We start from the raw sequence: 22,767 nt of genomic DNA on the forward strand, positions 1-22,767 counted from the left end.
AGGAGCGCGCCACGGGACACCTCCCTGGCAGCTCCCGGGGAAATGAAGCGCTGGCGGGATAAGAGGGGAGACTAATTTGGGGAGTAGGTGGCTAAGGGGAGGGAGAGCGGGCAGAGGCCAGCCGTGAAATTTCACAGTGAGAAGGGTCACCCGTGTGACTCCGCCGGGGGGCTCCCCTCGCCCTGAGACTACAGGGACCGATGACCGCCGGGGAATGAAATCCTTTATTGTACCGTGCAATTTTTGTACACAAAAATCCTTTATTGTGCGTGCCCCGCTGGCGAGACCAGGCTCGGGGGGGCCCAGGGTGGGGAGCCCGGGACTCAGAGCGGAGGGTGCGGAGCGGGGTGCTCTGCCGGAGGGGCTCGGGGAGGTCGGAGCCGCAGCGCCCGGAGCACACTCGGGGTCTCGCCTCGGGTCTCAGCCCGGGCTGTGGGAGCGGCGGCCCCGCCCAGCCCGGCCCCGCCCCGCCCTCAGCGCGGGCCGCGCCCATTGGCCGAGCGCCCCCCCCTCCCCGCGGGCAGCCAATGAGGCGGCGCGGCCCGCGGCGGGGCGGGGCGCTGGCTGGAGTCACGTGTGCCTAACGTGCGCTGCTGTCCGCGCTCGGAACAGGGCGGGGCCGTCCCGCGCTTGAGCGACGGCACGGTTGGCCTATCAGCGGTGTCGTTGACCACCCGCGGGGCGGGGCTCGGGCTCGGATTGGTGCTAGGGGTAGCAGGGCGGGCCTTGGACGGCGCGGTTGCTATGACGGCCAGCCCGGGCCCCGCCCGCCCGGGCGCCGCCATCTTGTTGTTGATCGGAGCGGCGGGGAGCGGCGGCGCTGGACTCCGCTGGGCTGTCCCGCTGTCCCGGCCGGGCGGGCAGCGCCGGCCCCGGTGAGCCGCGGCGGGCGGGCACAGCGCAGGCTGAGCGGCGGGGGACGGGGGGTGAGCCGGGCCGCGCTGCCGTGAGGGGAGGGAGGGAGCGAGAAGCGGGCGCGGCCCCGTAAAGGGAGAGGGAAGAGGGGAAGGAGGATACACAGCTCCATGAGGAGCCGGGGTGAGGAGGGCACCGAGCACCCGGACGGGCCCGGGGGTGCAGGGGATGCACGAGCGGCCCCCCGAGGTGGGAGCGGGGGGAGCCCGTGTGTGTGGGGTGAGATCCGGCGGTGCCCGAGCGAGGCGCGGCCGGGGCGGGGGGCCGGGGCAGGGCCGTGCCCGGCGGGCACAGCGAGCCTGCCCTCCCTTTGTGCCCTTCCTTCCCTTCCGCAGGAGCTGCGCGCAGGAAGGAGCTCGGGGGCCGCGGCGGTACCATGAAGCCAACATGGTGAGGAGGCCGGTGGGGCCGGGGGCCCGTCCGCGCTGACCCCCGGGCACGGGAGGGGCGGGGGGCCCGGAGCGCTGGGTGCCACCCTGGGGACACCCGGAGCGCGGGTCTGCTCGGGGGTCTGCAGGGCCAGACCGTAACCAGCCTTCCCTGGGGCTTCCGAGTAGGGGTTGGTGGGTGGAACTGACTCCTGTTCGTATTCGAGCTGCTCAGAATTTGAACTGGTCCCAGTCTCCATCCCCCTCCATTTTAAAGCTCGGAATCAGCCCCCGTTTTTCTTCCCAGTGATATTCTTTGGTATGTACTGCCTTTCTCGTTTCAGCTGTGTTTCTGCTCCATCTGCTTTTCCTCCCTTCAGGTTCACCTGGCTTAACTTGGTGTTCAGAGCTTCCAAAGCTGCATTCCACGTTTGGCCTTTGCTAATGAAGCGCTGAGTGGTGCTGGAACAGTGTGGGCTTGGGTCTCTGTTTGTTCTTGATGAAATGTTTCTGTGATCAGTAGGGCTGTGTAAACTTAGTTGGTAGCTTGTCTCACAAAAATAATATGTTGTAATGCCTTGTGAAGGTCTCATTGTAGTGAACTGTCACCTGCAGCTGATATGGGGACATGTGCGTATGGTCAGATTTTTCATGGAGAAAAATTCCTTGTTATATATTTTCTTGGATATTTTTTTTTTGTTATATATATCACTGAACTAAGACTTTGATTTCATTTTTACAGAAATCCTGTCAGGAGCTTCAAGGTGTTTTAGAATTAGGTATATCAGTTATTAGGTGTTGGCACTGTAACCCTAAATAGGTGTGTTAGGGACATCCTAACCCTGTGTAACAGTTTCTTGTTGCTGAGATTGAGAAGTATTTTTCTGTAGCTGGGTTAGTTTAGCACTGATCAAAGGTAAGTGCTTTGTTTTGGAGCTGGAAGAAAAGTGGTAGGTTGTGAAAAGATGCAAATGTGGGCTCTATAAAGCAAGATAACATTGGGTCGCTCTTTCAAGCGCATCAAACTTGTTTTGTCAATGTTTTGAATCGTCCTAATGCAAATTTTTCTTTCTCTTTCTTAGAGGGTGTTTCTTACCCTCCCCAGCTTTTTCAGCGCCACCTTTTGCAAGTGCATGGATGAACAACCTGTGCCATCCTGGTTAGAGCCCGTTGGGCAAATCTGAAGTGTCCTTTTCATGGCATTCCCTTTGTTTCCTGTCTAATAAGGACTTTTGGGGGAGCAGGAGAAGTGGTCCTTGGCTCCTTGAGGGGGATGTTGATGTGTACGAGGTCATTACCAGGGGAATCTCTGCTGACCAGAGAGTAGGATATGCTGGTAGGACCCTCTTCTGGACTCTGGTTATTCATTTAGGCACCTTGTGGAAGTTTTGTGTGTTTCTTGCATAGAAAAAGAGCAAGTGAGCACAATTATGTGTGACATGAGAAGGGGGGACAGTTTTTATGATCTGCTTCCAGTCACCAGTTTCACATTCAGTGTGTGGCTTCACAGGCACTTCAGCTCATGGAAGCATAGACTGCAGCCCACAGGAGGTTCTTGACTTGCTGTTTGGGTGCTTGTACAGGTGGGAATCTGAGTTCCCTGCCTTACAAATAGATCAAGCAGGAGACAATCCGGCAGGATTTTTTCCCCCCAGCTCGGTGTGGGTGCTTAAATGATTTTGCTGGTGCAAGGGAATGGTGAGAATGTGAGGCTGGTGCTGAAATGGAGTCTTATCCTTGTCCAGAGAAACCAACACTGTGAGTGCGTAACAGTGCAATGGTGTATTTTTCTGCATGTATTTTGTCATATATAGCTTCAAAGTGTATATTTACATATATTTAAAAATTTATGAAATAGTAGTGCCCGTGCTTACTTCCTGCTTTTGTGAGTAGTATCACTGTATGCCTCATCATCAGGTTGACAGTACTGGGCATGTCCTTCTCATAAAAATACTATAGAAAGCAGAATTAGATGTGCTTTGGGATCCCCTCTCCTGACAGATTGTGCAAGTCGACTGACTTGGAAGTTATTCTGCCTTGCACTGCACATGGTGAGAAGTCAAGGTTATAGTAACAAGCACTCGTAGGTCAAAAAGTGCCCAGGCTGGAGTAGTACTTGTGCCCTTAATCAACTAATCAGCCTTCTAAACAAGCATTATGATTTCTTCTTAATCATGCAGTTCTGTGCTCTCCTCATCCCACCCGAGCTGCCTGGTTTGTTCCTTTCCTTCTCTCCCGCACGTGTGGAGCTCATTCACTTTGGGTAAAATTATCACGCTCTGAAATGTGACCTTGTGGAGCTTGACCAGTGAGAGATTAAGAGCCCAGTACAAGCTTGGAGCTATTTGTTGACCATCTGCTTGCAGGACACAGTGTTTTCGGTTCAGTGGATCACCAGATGATGGTAAAAATGTTTCTAGATTTCAGTTTTTAGGTGATTTCTCAGTGTCTGAAGGTTGTGAATCTGGTGAGTTCTGGGTGGTACAGGGGGTACGGAGTGGCACTGACTGTGCTTTCCATTGGGTTAAGAAATGCAGGTGCTAAGTTTGAAGTTGGATATCTACAGCCCATGTTCCAGAGGAGGTAGGGTTCTTCCATCTGTGGTTGAAATACACATACTGAAGCCATGGAAAATCTGACAGAGGCCTTGCTTATTGCAGTTCAGCCCAGGCACTTTACTTGCTGTCAGTGAATTCCCCCAGTCTGCCCCTTGAGAATTGGCTTGTAACATGTTGGAGATGTGAGCACTGAGTGGTGATGCTGGGATTTATAGTCTCAGAACTCGGTATTGACAAGAAGCTGCAGCCTGATTTGTTTACTCTTGCATTTGATGGTGTCACACTGTCAGTCTTGGTGCTGGACAGGGTTTAGATTTGGACTTGACTTGCAGAGTCTGTGTGTGGCAGCCCAGTCAAGCCGTGGCTCTGTGCTTGCTTGCTTATATGTGACTTGCCTAGGAACAACTGCTTTTATTTCTGACTTGTCAGTCTTTGAGAAGAAATGTATCAAAAACAAACCTAGTAAGTACAAAGGGTCCCTAGTGAGCTCTGAAGTGGGTGAGCAAGAGCAAATGAGCGAAAATGTGGCAGAAACCTCTGCAAGAATCATATCAAGTATTTGTATGACGTGCTGTAAAGTGAAGGAACCCTTCAGCTGTATGGAGGAGCAGCTAGCAGTCTCCCTCTTTCCTATTCCTGATGTGACAGGAATGCAGAGCAGGATGCTGGCCAGTGTTTAATATCAGGTTTGTTGCTGCTGTCGTAGGGGTGGTGGGGGAGGAAGAGGAAGTGTTTGTGCTTGGTTTCTGTTTTGCAGGCATTGCCTGTGCGCAGTGTTGTGCCGTTCTGATGTGGCAGCAGCTGTTATTTTTGGCTTTCCCAGTGTGCTGTTCGGGTGGATGTACTTCCTAATAGATGCGGTTCTCTTAATCCGTGTGTTGGGTGCTTGTGCTTCCTGTGTATCGGTGCAGATGGTACTGAGGTGCAAGTAATTTACCATGATTTATTTCTGTAGGCTCATCTGTGTGCATTTTGAGTGGCATTAACCGTGTATGAAAGGCAAGCCTCTTTAAGCTTTTATTTTGCATAACCCCATCAGTATGTGGTCAGTGTCATTCACAACGTTTGATCCCCTTCTCTGGGAGTGAAGGAATAAGCTTTGCTGTTAGAGTGTGCCTCCATCTATATAATGCTGTCCACGGTAGTTAAAATGGGTGCAGTCGTTTCTGTTAAAAAACAACAGGCGTAGCTGCCATAATTATATTATTATTATTAGATCTGTGTCAACCAAATCTGATAAAAGCAGTGAAAGAGGTTATGAGATGAATGTGCCTACCCTGGTAGGATGTCGCTACACGTGTTTGAGAGCTCTGATAGATAAGCTGTCTCTGATTTAGCTTTTGTAGTTAGAAAGGTTATCTCCTTTACCAGCTGTCCTGCTGCTTTGCCAGACACTACCTCCCTTGTACTGGGGCCTAAGCAGGGCCTGTTCAGCTGCCCTGGTTTAATATGCTGTGATTCAGCCTTTCTTCCCTAATACCATCCGTGCCTTGTGAAGCAGACCCGGTGAGGAACAGTTGTGCATCCGGCTCTGCTCCACCCGTGGTTGGTGATCTTCAGCTGAGGCAGCTGGGGACAGTGTGTCCCCTCAGTGACACATTTGGTAGAGAACATCTGTCAGAGCCCCGAGCAGCGAGTGAGAGCATCTGCATCCTGAAAGGAACTCGCTGTGAATTCTGATCCTAGACTGGAGGGAAGGCATGCTCTCGAAAGTTCTGAATTGATGAGCAAGTAAAGATCTCTATAAAAGCTAATTTAGCACTTGCTAACTCATATCCATACAACATCTTGCAGGCTGACCTGCTTCTGGGGTCCTACTCCCTCTTGATTGTGAGAGGTTGGGTCCATATTCCAGTGACTGCTCAGCCGAAAGAGCTTGGGTGACATCTCCAAGGTAACTTTTTTCTGCTTTGCTCAGAATATACATATGCAGCCACCTTAAATATCACGCAAAGAGAAATAAGCTGCTTGCTTTTTACCTCTCCCTTTGTAATTTTACCCTTTGAGTAAGGATATGTAAATGTGGTTTGTGGGAGTTGTGGTGGTATTATTAAGGATACTGCAGGAACGCCCAGGTAAGTGCACTAACACGGAGTGAAAAGCTCAGTCCTGTTCATTCACCAAATCAGTGTCAGTTCTTTGTAATAAGAATTAAACTTCCAAGATTCTGAAGCTCACTCATGCTCTAGTAATTCTGGCCATTTAGGTGGCTCATTTGCAGTTGAATCACCGTACGATGATTTAAGAACTCTTAACGATTCTCTGTTTTTTATTTTTCCTTTCTATTCTAAGGTTGGTTTGCTGAAAGTTGATAAGGCTGACTTGATAGGCTTCCAGGCTCAATGAGGTTACTTTGTGCTGTCCTAGATTTGGAAGAAAGTCTAGCATATCTGTTTTCTCCCAGTTCTTTGTCAACAGAGATATGACTCAATAGTAGTACCTAAGGTATAAGCATGACTGAGGCAGACTCAAATGACCTTGTTTTATTGAGGCATGGCGTGTTTAAACAGTAGCTGTGTCACACAGATGGTCTTTGTTAGTTTAAAGTGCAACAGGTAATAATCAAAGATGCTGAGCTCCACAACTACCTTCCTGGGGTAGGGAGAGGAGACATGGTGCCCTCTCTTCGGGGGATGCTCCTGTGTCTTTGTCACAGCTGACTTACACACTGATCTAAAGGTGGGCTACTTACTGTATAGCTCATATATTCTGCTCTGACATTTCTTTTTTTTTCTTCCTATTTTGACCTGTGTTTCCCCCATTTTTTTAAACTTCCAGAGTGGGTTAATGCAAAATATCACGTGATCTTTAATTCCAACTAACATTGTTCGCCGTTGGTATCGAAGTATTGTCAAGCATTTCCAAAAGTGAGTTTAGAAGTCTTAGAAAGGGCACAAGAAGATAGGGCTGGCTGTTTGTTCTGTGTCCTTTGACAGTACTGTCTGAGCAGCTTAAGCACGTGTGGGGAGGCAGTCATGATCTCATTACAGCTAACTATAGGCGATAAGCAGCTTTGAACACCAAAATCAGTGCACCACTGAGTGCAGATGTCAGTGAGTTATTTAAAGCAGGAAGGATCTGGGAGAGAAGCCTGGGGGCTACATAGTCCTGTGTCTTACTCAGTGGCTGAATCAAACCAGAGAGTAACATCCATGAAATTGCTGGAGCTGTTGCAGAAGATGAGGTGTGGTGCCTCTTGTGTTGGTTTGAGTGCTGTTGTGGCTTGTGAATAAAACTGGTGAAGGACTGGAGCTCTTTAAGGAGTTCACACCACTTGCTGCCTGGTGGAAGGTGTATTTCACTTTTCCAAAGTGGTCTGTGTGTTGTGTGGCAGATCTTCCTCAGATCTGCCTGTTGGATGCATGGGCATTGACTCTCATCCCACAAACATACGGGAAAAAAAGAACTTCAGTCTTTTGAGTCTGTCCCAAAAGAATTGTTAAAGCACTCTGAAGCTCAGATTGTGTTGGAACACTACATGTGCAGGGTTTTTTAGATAGTTTCTTAAACACCCCTGCGCTTCCCACATAAAACCCACATTATGTTAATCTTTAAACTGTGGATTTTACTTAGATTTAATGTGACACTATACGAAATTATTATGGATCCCCTTACTTTTGCAAATATTGGCATGGTTTGCTTTATTTTCCATCGGAACCAGATATTGTTTGTTTTCTTATGCTGTACAAGTGGCATTGGACATGAATCTTCCTTATGTAATCGAGGTCTTATTACTTCACAGTTTTTGCCACAAGTGTTGACCTGAATACAATTTGACAGTAAGCTAAGCATTATCAGACATCCTTTATGCATCTTTAATTTTTATAGAACTGAGGAAAAACCACTATTTTAGTCAGTCTGAAGAAGTATCACTGTTGTGCAGTGAATAGTTTCAGTTTTGTTCAGGGGTTCTGCACACTGGGGTTTTTTTTCTGTAATAACAACATTGGGGTGGTGGTCTGTTTTCCCCTTAATTATTCTTACCTTTAGTTAAATAAAACCACAGATATTTCTGTTCCTGTAGTCTGTTCATTTGTCATGTATCATTTTTAACACTGACACTTCCAGTGTATTTCAGCAGCTGAGAATACAGGGAGCCTATTGACAGTTTGGTTCACCTAATAACAAAAACCAGTCCTCCTAAAATTCTGATTTGTAAATGCAACTCGACTCAAATATTTTTTTTTTTTGTTAAAAAGTTAAGGGTATCATATAATTTACCAACCAAATGTAAACCAAGCTCTTTATTCACTCCGGGTAAAATATCTTCCTAAAACCTGGCATTTAAGGATTACAAGTTAGATTGTGAAGTGTTTCCAGGCTTTGTAGTTTTGGAGCTTGTCCTATTGTGACATGACAACCAGAATAAATTTCAAAACCTTTTAAGAATTCTGGTAAAGGTCAGTGTCCCTGGGTAGCAAGCTTGGCAACTTGACTCTTGCATGAGTGCAGAACACTTTCTCTTTCAGGTTTCCTGTCATTTGCAGTTTTCTTATGATTCTCCAAGAAGAGAACTATGTGTTATTTCCTACCTATACTGCTTGTTATTTTCTTTCTTTCAGCCTGAGAGGATATGCTTCTGGCACCTGTTATCACACTGTGTTGATCTGGAGGAGAAAATTAAAGGGAAATTTGTTTTCCCTAGCTATAGATGGCCCATGATATATTGTGACTGTGAGAATACATGTGATTTAGCAGACTGTTTTGTAGGGGGAAAAAAAAAACCAAATCCAAAACAAAACCCAACCTGCAACATGGCCTTCCAGCATCTTTAGAAGAATTGAAAGTGTGAAAACCCAAGGTAGCTTTTATATACTTGACAGAGACATGCTGTTAAAAACAAACTTGCCATAGTCTGCGTGACTTCCAGAATGAGTGTGTGCTGTGCCTTTTTAGCATGTGGTGCAGAAAATTTTTACTTCTTATATATATGTAACTTTTACACTTAATACTCAGATGCAAATCCATTTGACAATAGATCAGGTTAACAAATTATTGCCTTTTGGCTTTGGCTTTACAGCTCTGTTACATAACCAGTGGCCTCAGTTGTTGTAAGTGGCACTCAGGAAAGCCTGTTGGAAAGAGCTTTGAGATCTACTTCAGCAGCTTAACATTTAGATAAGATATTGGGAATTTGTGACCTGCAGAGTGTTTACAGGGACTTGTTTGCGACTGCCTCAGTGAACAGGAAGTTAAATATAGGCTTTGTTTGTCTGATCTTTCACTTCATTGGAAAAAGAGGAGTTTCTTGCTTCAGAACAGAGCTGGCTGGTGTGGTAGAGCATTTCAAGGTGCCTGCTGCACAGTGTCAGCATATAGGGAGAGTAGTAATGATTTGGTGTATTAAAGACTGCTTTGGAAGGTGCTTGAGAAATACAGTGGGGTAAACTGTGTTCATGGACTGCTTCTTTGGCATCTGTGAGCTCCTTTCTCCTTAGGTTTTTCTTTTGCAAAGCCAAAGTCACATTGAATCCTTTGGAAGTGTGAGCTTTGCTAGAAGAAGGTACCAAAGGATGATTGTGCTGGCTCCTGGTTAGGTAAAACGATCTTGCAGACATTTTTAAATGCCAGGTTTTCAATTTTGCCCTTCAAAATGTAGCATCTTGCCAAGCTTGAGGCTGTGACTGACTAGCTGACCAATTCATGTGTCTCCTGAGAAGATAGCCTCAGGTTCAGATTGCCTTTCATTTCCACACAAGGGGCTGGACTTCTTGTTAATTCTTTGTCCTTTACCTTCCAGAGCATACTGCAAGCCACAAAACAAGCCCAAGGTATTTTAACAGCTTTAAGATTTCCAGTATGAGTGATTGAGGGCCTTGCAGATTATGCTGATCCCCAGGAGAGTAACAGGATAACAAAAGGCCCAGATCAAAATCCCTTCTGTGACCCTGAGTTTTGTGTCATGTGTGTTTTGCCATATTAGATTTTTTAATGTCACCAGGGATGTGAGAGTATCCTTGTGTGAAATTCTCTTCAGAATTTTACCTGGTTTCAAATGAAATTACTACCTTAGCTTTTGGTCCCATCAAATACTGTATCATATATTGGGCTTACTTCTTACTTATTGCTAGTTTTAACTTCTTAACTCCTTACCTATTACTTAACTTGTTCTTACTTATTACTGGTCTTAGTACACTGCCTTTGTCTAAAATATATTAATGACAGTGTTTGCTATTTTCCATTCAAAACTTGAAGACCAAAATGTTGCCCTTTTTATGGCATTGTTTACTTTCTTGCAGCACCTACACTGTGGGGTTTTTCTCCCCTAACACAGAGGTCAGTTTTTTCTGTTTCCTTTTTCTGTTTCTTCTGTTTCCTTCTTTGTGTTTTTAGTTTGTTTTTTTAAGCGGGTTGACAGTACGAGAGAATGTACTGTATACAAGAAAGTACCAAACAAAGGTATATCCTCATGGGGAAAAAAAAAATCACAATCAAGTGTCAAGTTGAGAAGTTTATAGCTCATTTTTTCTTGCCTGTGGCCCTTAAGGGTCATCTACTTAGGAAAATTAAACTGATATCAGGGAGGGGGCATGGATTTGCAATGTGATTATGTGACTTTAACTCCCTGTGGACGTGCTTATAAGGTCGTTCCTGCTACAAGTGCTTGGGACAGCTGCATTAATCAGCATGTACATCCTTACCTAGTGCAACTCTGCCAGTGGAATCCTTTAATGTAGATACAGTTACAGTGATAAAATGACACTTTTAATTTAAAGCTTGTTTTGCTGGGAGTATTGAGAAGGTAGACAGTGATGAGTGCTTTATTTGTCATTGTGACTGGCACATTTTCCAAGGAAAGAAGGGGCCCAAAATATGTCTTTTTCAGCTGAATTAATTTTTCCCTCAGCAGTGTGAAGCTTAGAAGGGGTTACAGTGGGAGAAGAGGGCATCTGCTCTCAGTTGGTCATAAAAGATTTTACCTCTTCCTACAAACCTTGCTATATCTATCCCAGAATCGGTGTCCACTAAGCATAGCAGGGCATCTGCTGTTCTCTTTTCTCATACAATAAATAAAGCAGTGTCCTGAGCAGTGGTATAATCTGGAGTACTGTACAACTGGCTGTCTTGCATTTCTCTGACCTTTTTCAGGTGCTTAAGAAAGCCCCAGTTTTGTTGAGTATCAATGTCTCAGAACTATGTTAGCAGAATAAAGCACTAGATAATAACTGCTCCTCGTGCTTTTGGCACAGAACTTGTTTACCAGTGAGTTTGTTTGGATAATCTTAGCTTTTATGCTCTTAAGTCTTTCTGTGGGACTGATAGGCTCCCAGATTGTCTTTTTCTGGTTTTGCAGAAAAGTTGCTCAAGGGTTTGGATCTTCAGCCAAACAGCACCACATTCACTTGAAAGAAGTGCCCTAATTGGAGTCTGTATTAACAAACACAGTTCAGTTGTTGATGGACCAGGACACAAATTCTTAAAATCTCGAGAGTTTAATTTTCAGGTAGGACCAAGTGGAAATGAAGTGCAAGGAGGTCATGGAAAGTGAAGCGATCACCAAACTGCAGCCTTTCAAAACAGTATAGAGGATAGTCAAGTAAACTGTGCCCTTCTGAAAAGCTGTTTTGCTGCTGGCTGAACTACCCCAGGACTGCATGGTTTTGACCAAGATCATTGAAACATGCAGTGGAAGCACCAAAGGCAGTGACCTATTCCTGGTTCTGTTTTTCATTTGGATAACCTCAGGTGGAATATGACTGTCTAAAGAACTTGTTAATAAAATCAACTGAGCACTTTGCTGACCCGTTAGGCTGCAGTGATGTAAGAATTGCTGCACTTTAAGTGTTTTACCAGTGTTCAGACAGAAGCTGTGCTCTCCGATAAAACCCCATGGTGCCATTTGGGGCCTGCCAAATGTAAGTGTTTTCAGCTTCCCTGTGTAGAAAACGACAAGTGTAGCTGAGGCAAAATGTTTGTTCAGCTTTCTCTTCACAGTAAGACAGGGAAAGAGAAAGTTTCGATGCATGTGCCCCTCCAATCACTCTCGAGCAACGTTGTGGCTGCTGAAGTACCCTGGTATATCTCTGCCTGCATATGTGAGATTAAAGTCCTCTTGGGTACTGAAATTCCAGCTCTCCTGAGGCCATCAAGCTGTTAGTGCCTTGCCTTCCATGGAGGGGTAGGTGGAGCTTATTCAGACAATTCATCTTTTTGTTCAGAGTTGCTGTTTGTGTATCACCTGCTGTCCTCAGGTCAGGGAGCTGCTCTGATGTGGTCTGGGGATGGCAAGAGGCAGAGGTAGAACCCACACCATAGCTGAGCAGTGTTTGTTTCTGACCACAAGAAAGAGGGTGGGTGTAGTACCAGTGTTTGCTTGTTTGGGTCTTAAGCTCTTTCTCTAACAGCACCATTTGTACTGAATGGGCATTGCCACAGATTTCTTGAAGGCAGGGATCCTGTAGTCCTCAGTTAAGAGAGCTGGATGCTTGGAATCCCCTTATCTAGCACTGTTCATTTCCATATAATTAATTCTCAGACAGCTCAGAAAAAGGGCAATGTATAGATCTGAGGAGGAGATGGATCAGAGTGGTGTCAGAGCCCACAGTGTATCACAGGAATTCTAAAGCTGCTTTACAGTGAGCTTGAAGTGAACCGAATCAAGCACTGGTTTTCAGAGGCCATAAGGGTGAGATCAGCTTGATTGTGATGGATCTTTGTGGCAAGTTTGTGTTTGGCTTTGATGCGTAGCTCTTAGACTTGATAGGTTTAAATCTAGATGTCCTAATTCCTAGGAAACAAAACATTTGTGCTGCTTCCTGAGTACTGGAGCCAGTTTCTCCTCCTTACCAGCTGACTTTACTCTCCCCTCCCTTTTGCACGAAACATGTCTTGTCTCACAATGTGCTCCTTGGATAGAGTGTCTGGATCTGCTGCAGGGTCAGTCTCTTCAAAATGAGAACTGTTTTTCTTCACACATCCTAAATGGCTGCTTAACAGTAGCTGTGCTCCCTTCTTTTTGCCAATTCCCTTCTTGTCACAGCTGGGAATGGGATAGGGGGTCTTAGCTTAGCTTTCCTCCTCTGTAGCCCTCTTGCAAAGCAGAGACAAAGGAAAAGTGTTTGAATATCTGCTGTCTGCCTAAGTTTCTTGAGTAGCAGAGTATTGCAGGACTGCACTCTGGAGGTGAAGAGGAAACTGCAACTCTTTTTTTTTTTTTTTTTTTTTAATTATTTTAACGCTGGGACACAGAAAACTGCACAGATAAACAGCAGTGGTAGGAAGAGGCAAGTGGGAGAACTCTTCTTCTCTGTCCCTAATTAGGCCTGTTTGTCTTTTGCATTTAAAATCTCAACACAGATTCGTGGGGTGGCACATCACTGCAAAGGGATTTTTGCTTGAGTCAGGTCTCAGTCAGCAGCTCAGTCAAATGTGGTTTCCATAACTCGTGGGAAATGTTTATGAGTGGTTAATGCCTATCGTGCGAGTTTTCCTGCCGTTGCTCTATTTTCTTTTTTATTATTATTTTTTTATTTTGGGGAAGGAAGTAGTGGAGCTGTTGGGGTAAAGGACGGGGAGCCTGCATTGCGCATCTGCATCGTGACCTGAGAAGTGAATCAGCTTAGTCATAACACTTGAGCTGTAGTGAGTTGTCCGGCCATTTTCTGGCAAGCAAGAATTTCTGTCAGTGGCTTCAGTGTGTGAGTGAAGAAAATCCAGTTTGAGACTGTCTCTGCTGCTGAAGGAGATACACTTAATAATATCCATGTCTTTGCTGAGGGCACTCGTGCTTGAGGCAAAAGCTTTCTCTGGTTTTCCTTTCGTTGCTTGCCCGAGTAAATAGTTTTATCATTGAAAATAGACATTGAAGTTTTCAAATCCGCGTTGTTCCCAGAAGGGGGCAGGGGAGACTTGCGAGTTCTGGAGTTTGATAAAGTGTACTTTTGTTTGGTTGTGCGACACTTCCGTGCTGGCTTCCAGACACAGCGAGCGCTACCGCCGCTCTGGCAGCGGGAGCGTGGCACGATGAGGCGCCTGCTCAGTGCCAGGAGCCTGCAGCAGTGACCCAGGCTGCAAACCTTCCGTGTCTTGGCTCTCCTTTCTCTTGGGGAGCGTTAGAACAGCTTTAGGTTCTTTCCTGCTGCTCCCCCTCGTCTGATACACTGAGGTGATACGTATGTAAGAACAGTGAGAGCGTGGAGTCGTCGTAAAATGTCTGCATTTCTATGCCTAGAGCAATCTGGCCATTTGGCATCTAACTGGGTGAAAATCCCAGTTCCTTATTCTGTCATCTTGGATTCTTCTTCTTCATTAAAGCTGAAGTGTCTCCATGAAACTTTTTTTAGGAATTTTCAGGAGGGCCTAGGTTTGCTCTTTACAGACCTAACTTCCATTTGCTAAATACACTCAGCCTGGCCAACAGCGAGAAGGGAGGCTGTTTTGCCAAATGTTTTAGAAATGGGGTCATGCAACTCCAGCAAGTTGATCTTGTGTCTCTACAAAGAGACCTGTGGTTTCTTTGACATCCTGGAATACAAACAGAACAAACTCAGCCATGTTGGTCTGCATTTCTGTCTTTCAATTGGAGAACAACTACTTTTTCTCAGAAAGGTCTTATTGCAACATCCTTGATAATTATGACATAACTTCTACCTCTACATTACCAGTAAAAGGCTAAACAAAGACTGCTGAATGAGGGGGCTGGATGAGTGATGCACAGACTTGCTTGAAGTATTTGGTGCTTTTTATACCTGACTCTTCAGCAGGAAGGTCTCACAGCTCCTGTGTTAGGAGACAGGGTTCAGAGAGGAACCAACAGTCAGAAGCAAATGGCAACAGAGTGGGGAGCTCTGGCAAATGGCAACTTGAGAGAATTTGAGCCATGTGAGCCCGTGGGACCTGATGGTGCTGAGTCTTGTCCATCTTGGAAAAGTCACAGAGGTGATGAGGCATGTCTGATCACTTGTCTTCAAAATAGACCCAAAGGATAATCCAGGGTGGTCAGACCCACTTCAGTCCTGGGGACAGTCATGGGTCAGGTCTGCTTGGGACACCTTTCTGAGCATGTGAAGGAATGTGACTGGGAACAGTCAGTATGGATTTACCGGCGGTACGTTGTGTCTGACGCACCTCATTGTCTTCTGTGATAAAATAATCGGATTTGTGGATGAGGAAGAGCACTAGAGGCCATTTAGCTTAAGTTTACTGGGTGTTTTGACACTGTTTCCCACAGTATTCTTGTGTGCAAGTTGGGACATTACAGTCTGGATGGGTGGAGCATGAATTTGAGCACATCAGGGAATTCTGAAGAGTAAATGGAGTCAGAGGCGGATGAACGGGTGATTCATAGAGAGCTCTTTCCACACAGCAGGACATTAGCTTCTGAAAGTAGGCTCTTAATCAGTCTTTCTTTTCCTCCTGAATGTCATTCTTCGCCACAATGTGATAAGAATGGATGGAAGACAGTATTTAAGACGCTGTCTGGTTGAAATTCATCAGTCTGACTCATTATCAGTGTAGAAGATTAATCTGTCTTTTCTGGAGGGGCGAGTTGGGGGGGTTCACATGAATGTTTTTCCAAGATTACCTTGTTTTGTTTTTCCCTCAGTCATGTGTGCATGTGTGATAGCCACTGAACTGTATAGTTAAGTACAATATGTGGTAGTTTTGGAGATTTCAGTCGCACCTGTGGAGGATGTGCTGTTTGGAGTGCTGCGTGGTTTGTAAGAAGAAAAACAGTTGCTCAAAACAGAAAGTAATTTTGTTTTCAGCAGGTTTACAGCCTCTTGGGGTTCGATAGACTTTCTAGTATAAAAGGTGAACTGGAGGTTTTCTGTCAGTACAGATCTACTGTGTACTTTGATTTCACTGTTCCTGAGATACTAGAGGGCATCTGCTAATATTTTTGGGATTACCACTGTGGAAAGAACACTGTTTCATTAGAGCTGGACAGGCTCAGATATATATACTTGTGTCCATGGAACTGTAATTGAAAAATGCAGTATAGGATACTTGCTTTGGGTTTTTTTTTTTTCCTTTCCATCATTGCTGTTACTGCCTTGCTGCAACCAGTGGTGTGCTTTGACATTAAGAATTCAGTTCAAGCTATCTAGTGTGGTAGTGTGCTAAATTCAGGTGCCAGTTATGAGCAAAGAGATTAATGGTCTTACATAACATTGGTCTTGAGGTTTTTTGTCACTGCAGAATCAAAAATAGCAATTAGAAGCATGCATTTTTGTCCTAGTTGTGGATTCTTCTGTGGAGATCAATTATCTGCAGCAACTGACTTTTTAATCAAAGCTGTGGTTTTTTCTGTTTTAAAAGCATCATAATTCAAAAGTTGAGAACAGATACTAAAAACCCAAGTTTACCACAAGCTGCTTATATTTGTCTTTCAGTTAACGGTCTCTTGGAAAGCTGTAGATCATTCTTATTTTATCAGAACTGCCTAAGGAATGTAATTTGAGCTCCTCTGCATTTATGGCTTTTATAATAATTCTTCATGAGTTCAGCTTTTTTGCATCTATCTTTAACCCTGTAGCTTCTCTGTACAGTTACTGGTTAAAACTCTTTAACTCTTGGCTTCACTTTGCTGTTGCACTGTGCAGTCTGAAACAGCCAAGAACGTGGAGTGTTCTTACAGATACATCTGAAAGATCTCTTGTGTTAACCACATTCTTTTTTTCTTTTCTTCTAAGAACTTTTTACCATTTGTTCCAAACGGAAACTGACTGTATCCATTGGGATTAGCTTGTAAGTGTGTCTAATCTCACCCTAAATCTCCATTCACAAAGATGCTGCTTCCTTACTGGCAGTGTGTTCCTTCCTGTTAAGGTTTCTCCTCTTCATGTCTTGAGTCTTCACATTCTGTGTAATTGTGAAATTCATAATGCATTGTAACTTTGATTACCTTGTGAAGGAAAAATGCCTATGTTCAACTGCATGGCAGTGTGAATACCTTTACATCTGTGCACTGTTAAGTGACAAGGGAAACGATTCCTGATTGTGTTGTCTAGGGATGATTCAGGACTTGCTCTGTAGACTCCATTCAGAAGTGTCCAAATGGTGTCTTGTTGGAAGGTGTGGGGGGGAAAAACTAACACAAACCAAAAGAACAGGGGGGGAAATTGTCCTCAAATTTTTGGTTCCTAAAAAAGAGTTATGTAACTGAATGTGCTGCATTCTGCTCCTTGGCTTTCCAGTGGAGGTGCCAGTGTGTTCTTGCAGGGCATTGCTGCTCCTCACTTCTTGACAGCACACCTGGGGCTTAGTGCTCGCCGAGGCTTTGATTCGGTACATGAGCTCTGGAGCTGTGAACTGCATTCACAGGACTTGCCCTAATTTTTTTGAATGTGATGATCCTGTATTCAGTCTTTCCTTGATTAAATGTCTGCTTCCAGGGGGAGCCAGCAGCCTGCACGTGCAGATAAGCTGAACTGGGATTTGAGCAGGGAAGCACTGGGCAGGCTTGCAGCTGGGTGCGTGACAGCCACAAAGAGTCCCCTCCAAATACCACTGTCTGTGCCTTTCCCTTCTTGCATTAGAGATTCCATTTGAAGTCGAACAGTGATCACATAAATTCTTCTAATATCTCTCTGCTGATAGGAACAAAGAGACAAGACGTTATATTAATGTGTGATATTGGTGGGCCAGTAGCTGAGCTGAAATCTCCCAAGGGTAGGATTCATAATCCTCTTAAAGGAGAGGAGAATCCAAGAGGCTTTGGAGGTCACCTTTTGTGGGGTGAGAAACAATCCATGTGCAAAGCCCTGCACCTCTGTGATCAGTTCCTCTCCCTTTTTCCTATTTCATCTCCCAGCAGCGGAAAATAGATCTAGATGAGTGCTGCAAGAGTCTTGACCCCTGTAGAACTCCTCCTGCCTCAGGTTTGACTACCTGCCAGAAGACAGCTGCGTGTTTACGGGTTGATAATCTTATGTGACAGTGTTATGAAGTCTTACTGTATACAGATACTAGTCTGTTACTGGTGAGACACTCAGAGCATGCTTTGATCTAAGTGTGGGACCATGTGCTTCTGCTTAGCACTGCAGCTTCAGCACAGTCTTACATTCACCTTGTATTTTACTTGTATTGGAGAGTTGTGAAAAAATCAGATGCAGTCCTAAATGATCACTTTAGTATATTTTCTGAATGTTTAAAACTCCTTTAATATTAATATTTGATACTCAAAGAGCAATGCTTTCAATGCTACAGACTGTCACGGGTCAAGAATTTATTAAGATGAACTTCTTGACTGAGATTTGTGATATTTGAGCAATTTGTTGGGACAGAGATGTTGTTGCATTTGCTCATGAACCTACTGTTTTCTTTGAAAGACTTACTTGTTTTGCAAGATTGTCCAAGTACAATGGAAACTTGCTACTTATTCAAGAAACGACCACAGCTTCATCTCTGAATTTTGGAGGAATGAATTGTGTATGGAAGTGACCCAGGCTGCTCTTTGAATGTGCTTGTCCTCCAAGTGGAAGCAAGGTGACATGCAGCAGTTGAATTTGCTGAATCTCTTGGGGCAAAATTGGATCTTCCAGGAATCCCCAATTTGATCAAACCTGTGTCCAGAGTGAGGCGTTAGAAGCAGTGATGAGAACTAGCTACAACAGATGATGATTGTGAGAAAATGGGTGTCAGGCTATAGTCATGGAAAATACCTTATGAATAAGGGAAGTTCTTCTAAGAAGACCCTAGAATGTCACTGCCATTAAGGTATTGCTGTGCACAGCAGATGAAGGGTAGGTACTACATACATGTTGGCACAAAACCCTTGCGTGGTGAGACAGGGGACAAATTACTGGTTCCAGCTTCCTGTCACCTTCAGTGTCATTGCAACTCCGTAGCTTCACAGTAACTGCTGCAGTGGTTTCCTACACAGCCCTTTAGATGGGTCAGTTCTTTCTTCCTAAAAAGCTTGGTTGTGCAGAAGTGGTCAGCTTTCTGAAGTGACTTTCTTAATAGTTTAACCAAGGTAAAGAGGGCCTTGGACATAACCCAGGCAGCAGTTTCTAAGAATTCTTTGTTGTTCATGAATCAGTGTTGTTTGTATAGTGTTGTTGTCGCTGTTCCTCCTGGCTTTGATCCCTGGTACTGCTTGCACATGCTGCTGCCGTTTGTCATGCCCTACTTAATCACAACAGTCTGTTTCTCACTCTCCCCTATGTATTTTAGTATCTCTTTGCTCTGAAAATAGTGCTTGTAGCAAATAAATTAAAGATTTATTTTTGAGGAAATAGGGCATTTTAAATATTAATAGTGTGTTGTGAAAGATGAAAACATGAAGAATTAGATCGCTGATTTTTTAATGCACAGTTTAAATCTTTTGAACAAAAGTGGTTTTGTATAACTATTATGTAGTTTTGTTGTGATATTTTATGTATGTTGAGTAAGAAAGCAGCTTTGCAATTGCTTGAACTTTTGCCTTTCCTTGGTTTCCACATCTCCCATCTTTTGGTGCTGGGGGATTGCTGAATCTCGTGGTCAGATCTTTTAGGGACCTGATCCATCTGAAAACCAATAGCTTTTTGTGTTGTTGTATATATTGCTGCTCGGTTTCCTACCAGAGTGGGTATTTAATCTGCTTGCCTGCAGAAGTGCTGATGCTGGTGTAAAGGAGATGTCAGGAGAGGTGAAAAAGTTGAATGATCTTTCTGCTGGGAGTGACAACTCTTGTCTGCTTAATGCTGAGGTGAGACCGTTCTCAGCATGTGGTTGCAGGGCAGTTGCAGCTGGATGGAATTGGCTCTGCTACTCTTGTGCCTGCCCTTGCCCTGCTTAATGATTCTCCCCTTTTACTTTTGTTGGGCACTGGCACTAAACCAGTTCAGGAAGCCACATTGGCGAAAACAACTTGTCTTTTTTTTTTTTTCCGGGTTAACTTTTTTGCCAGGCTGGTTTCTGAGCATGATCAGTGAGTGCCAATGCTGACTCAGGACAGACGATGGGTTTGAAGAGTGCTGACTTAGATTTACTTAAGCTGTGATGGAACTGTACCCTCAGATGCATGTTAAAGAACGAAGGGTAAGGTTTGCCAAATAGCAGTTTTTTTAGTTTTGTGTGTTTTTGTGGATTCATGTGGTGACATCTATAAAAAGGGCTGCTGAACAGCTTAGAGACTCTGATTTTTGCCTTCTAGAGCAGACAGAACAGAAACTGTAGAAATCTTGTTTCCTGAAACTGTTTCATTAACATGCTTCCTACCCTGTTCCAGAAGTCAGACTTTAATGGTCATTCAGTCTTTTTTGCCTTGTTTTTGATGAGAAGGCCTTGCACAGTGGTGTCTGTCTGATTTGGGTACCTGTCACCAGCTGAAAACAGAGAACTGAGAACCAAGTCCTTCCCAGCAGGTTCCCAGTCAGCCATCAAATAGGAAGTACTTTCAGTTGGTTTTGTTTCAGACAGTATTTGAGCTGATAATTTGGGAAGCTTTCAGTCTGTTTCTCTCATGGCCAGTTCTGAAGTGTACTAGCCTGGCATCATTGCTTAGTGCTTATTTTGGTTTTCAGTATTTCTTTTCGTATTTCCCTGTTCAAATCAAAATTCAGCTGCAATTGGAAGAGTTGCCAAAACTGCAGATAGGCTCCCCACTCTTCAAATGTCAGTCTTCAAATCAGTGGGAATTTGCACATCACGTAGGCTTGCTTTTTTTTTGAATGGAAGATCACCAAGACAGTGAGTGGTTATGCAATCTCTGGGAGAATTTTGTTTCAGAATTTGGCCCAAAGCTGTTCATTCGCGTTAGTGACTTGGTTAGTCATGTTTTTATATTTATTTCAGCGTGCAGACTGCAAAAATGACATATAATTTTGGACAAGCAACAGCTCGAGGGAGATCAGTAGCTCAGGATACGCATCAACATGACCTCATTTTGTCTCATTAAAGAGACCCTCCACGCGGTTGGAGGCAGCAATAAACTCCCCTACGTGCTCAGTTTAGTAAGTGATCCTGTTCTACAGCAGCCGTGGAACAAGAGGTGAGCTGGGAATGCAAACCTTGGCTTCAGGCACAGGGATAACCATCAGTAATTCAGGCACCTTGTGCTGATACAACTGTTTGTACAGCTGCACAATGGACAGGGGATCTGACCTGGGTTGAAAAGTAATCCTTAAAAAAACCAAAACAAAGCGCTGGTTTATTTTTAACTGTGATCAGTTCCCTAATTTGATCCCTAATGGTGAGGCTGCAAACGGTTGTGCCAGCGCAGCAGGGTTGAGTGGGAGGGTGCTGTTCATGCTGGTGCAGCTGTCAAAGGACTGCCTGTGTAACCGTGGTCTGAAGAAATAACCAGAGGAGGAGTTAGGCACTGATTTGGCTTGATCAGTGCTAAAAGGAGTCTCAGCATAGAGTTGGGTGGGCTTTTAGAAAGCCAAGGCATTTGGATGGAGTTGGTTTCATTGTGGAGCATCACTTTAAAGAGCAAAAAAGACCAGCAGTTGTCTCCAGCCCAAAATCTGTCCTGTTTTACCAAACTAGAGAGAACATGGTGGATGAATAAAATCTCACCACACACTTTTTCCTTGTGCAGACCGAGCTTTTGATGTATGTGTTTTATGAGAGAGCTGGAGGCCTAGCTGTTCACCTAGGTTTTCTTCCTTAATTCAGTGTTTTTACATGTTCTGAAAGCAGAAAAGAAATGATGAAGTGCAGGTAGATTAAACTTTTTTACTTTATGTTCAATTTCAAATAGACTTTATATCTTGGTTTTTTGTGTAGGTCTTGTTTTTTTCCTCTTTTGTGTTTTCATTTATCTTCCCTTATTTCTTGTGAGATGGTGGAGGGCAAAGAGCCAGAAAACCCCCCTTCCTTCTCTGGTAGCCCACATAAGTTCTAAAAGTGTGTACCCTTGCTCTTGAGTTGAGAGAGTTGACTGTTATCCTTTTGCAGAATTCTCACTTTGGCATCTGTGCTTTGCTTTCTGTGTGTGGCAGGTGTAAGATGCAGCACATTGACTGTTCCTTTCAGTTCCTCTCAGTCACCCTCTCAAACCTGAAACTGTCTTTTATTGCTGCACAAGTACTTCCTTTTTCTGCAATTTTTTGGTGGTGTTGCAGGTTTCCTCTTTCTTACGCAAGCTGGGAGGATCTTGTCCCATATTCCCACCAACATTCCAGGTGTCTCTGTTGGTTAGGAGCCTGAGGGGCACAAGGCTGAGGTACACAACCATTTCTCCTTTTCAAGTATGTGTGGAGGTGTGAGTGGGAGCTCCAGCTCCAGAGGTGTTTGCACACATGCGATGACAGCACCTTTCAGCTTGCAGGGCAGCAGTTACTCTGTAGGTGATTGGGCCATGCTGACTTCCTTGGCTCTGGCCTGACACCCCCAAGGGCTTCTGGGGCATTTTTAACGAGGAGAAGATGAGGTAAGGACTTGGGAGGTGGCAGTTTTTCTCTTCACCCTGAGACCTGCTTGCCTGGTTGCGGTGGATTCTCCTCTGTTTGATGGGGCTGCCCCAGCACTGAGCAGTCCTTCTCAGTGCCGTCCATCCAGCCAAGCTCCCACAAAATCACACCACCTTCTTCTGTGCCAGCAGTGGCTTGCTGTGCATTGTGTTGGTCCTCTGGTTCAGTACAACCATCACCAGCTCTGACTCATTCTCTTGCTGTCAGCAGATTAGCGTGTGGTGCGTTTACCTGCTCGCCTGTCCCACCTTCCAATGCTGTTGAGGTGGTAGAATTTGGTACCCACAGCTGGCATGAAAGTTGTGCACTTTGAACACTGGTTCCTGAACGTTCCTCCTGGTGCTGAGCTCAGCATAGTCATTTCATCACCTTGCTACTGAGCAGGCATTTAGGTGGAGTTACCTGGATGATTGTGCAGAACTTCCTTAGGGGTGTGTGGCTTATTTAAACCTCACTGTTGGGGAGGAGGCCAAGATTTGTGACTAAAGAGCAGGTATGCTTTATTACCAACATTAAGGAAAACTTCAAACATAGTATTTTTTGAGGCAGGAGGTGAAATTGTTTCCTCTTCTTATTCAA

At 44.7% G+C, this 22,767-nt stretch overlaps 1 protein-coding gene across 4 annotated transcripts in view; it reads left to right on the forward strand.

Annotated features, from left to right (window-relative positions):
- Window positions 1-769: 769 nt before the first annotated feature.
- The window catches only part of IP6K1 (inositol hexakisphosphate kinase 1), a 37,660-nt gene continuing 15,662 nt past the window's right edge, over window positions 770-22,767 (forward strand). For 2 of the 4 annotated variants that reach the window (XM_050312834.1, XM_050312837.1), the window contains exons 1-3: window positions 770-875; window positions 1,251-1,305; window positions 5,636-5,735. The gene's annotated coding sequence lies outside the window, so the exon portion shown is untranslated. Of the gene's footprint in view, window positions 876-1,250; window positions 1,306-1,465; window positions 5,736-22,767 lie in introns of those variants that run through there. The other 2 variants (XM_050312836.1, XM_050312835.1) reach the window with 2 other exon arrangements.

This window comes from Myiozetetes cayanensis, unplaced genomic scaffold, assembly GCF_022539395.1.
Source record: "Myiozetetes cayanensis isolate MyiCay16 unplaced genomic scaffold, myiCay2020 scf18, whole genome shotgun sequence".
NCBI classification, from domain to species: Eukaryota; Metazoa; Chordata; class Aves; order Passeriformes; family Tyrannidae; genus Myiozetetes; species Myiozetetes cayanensis.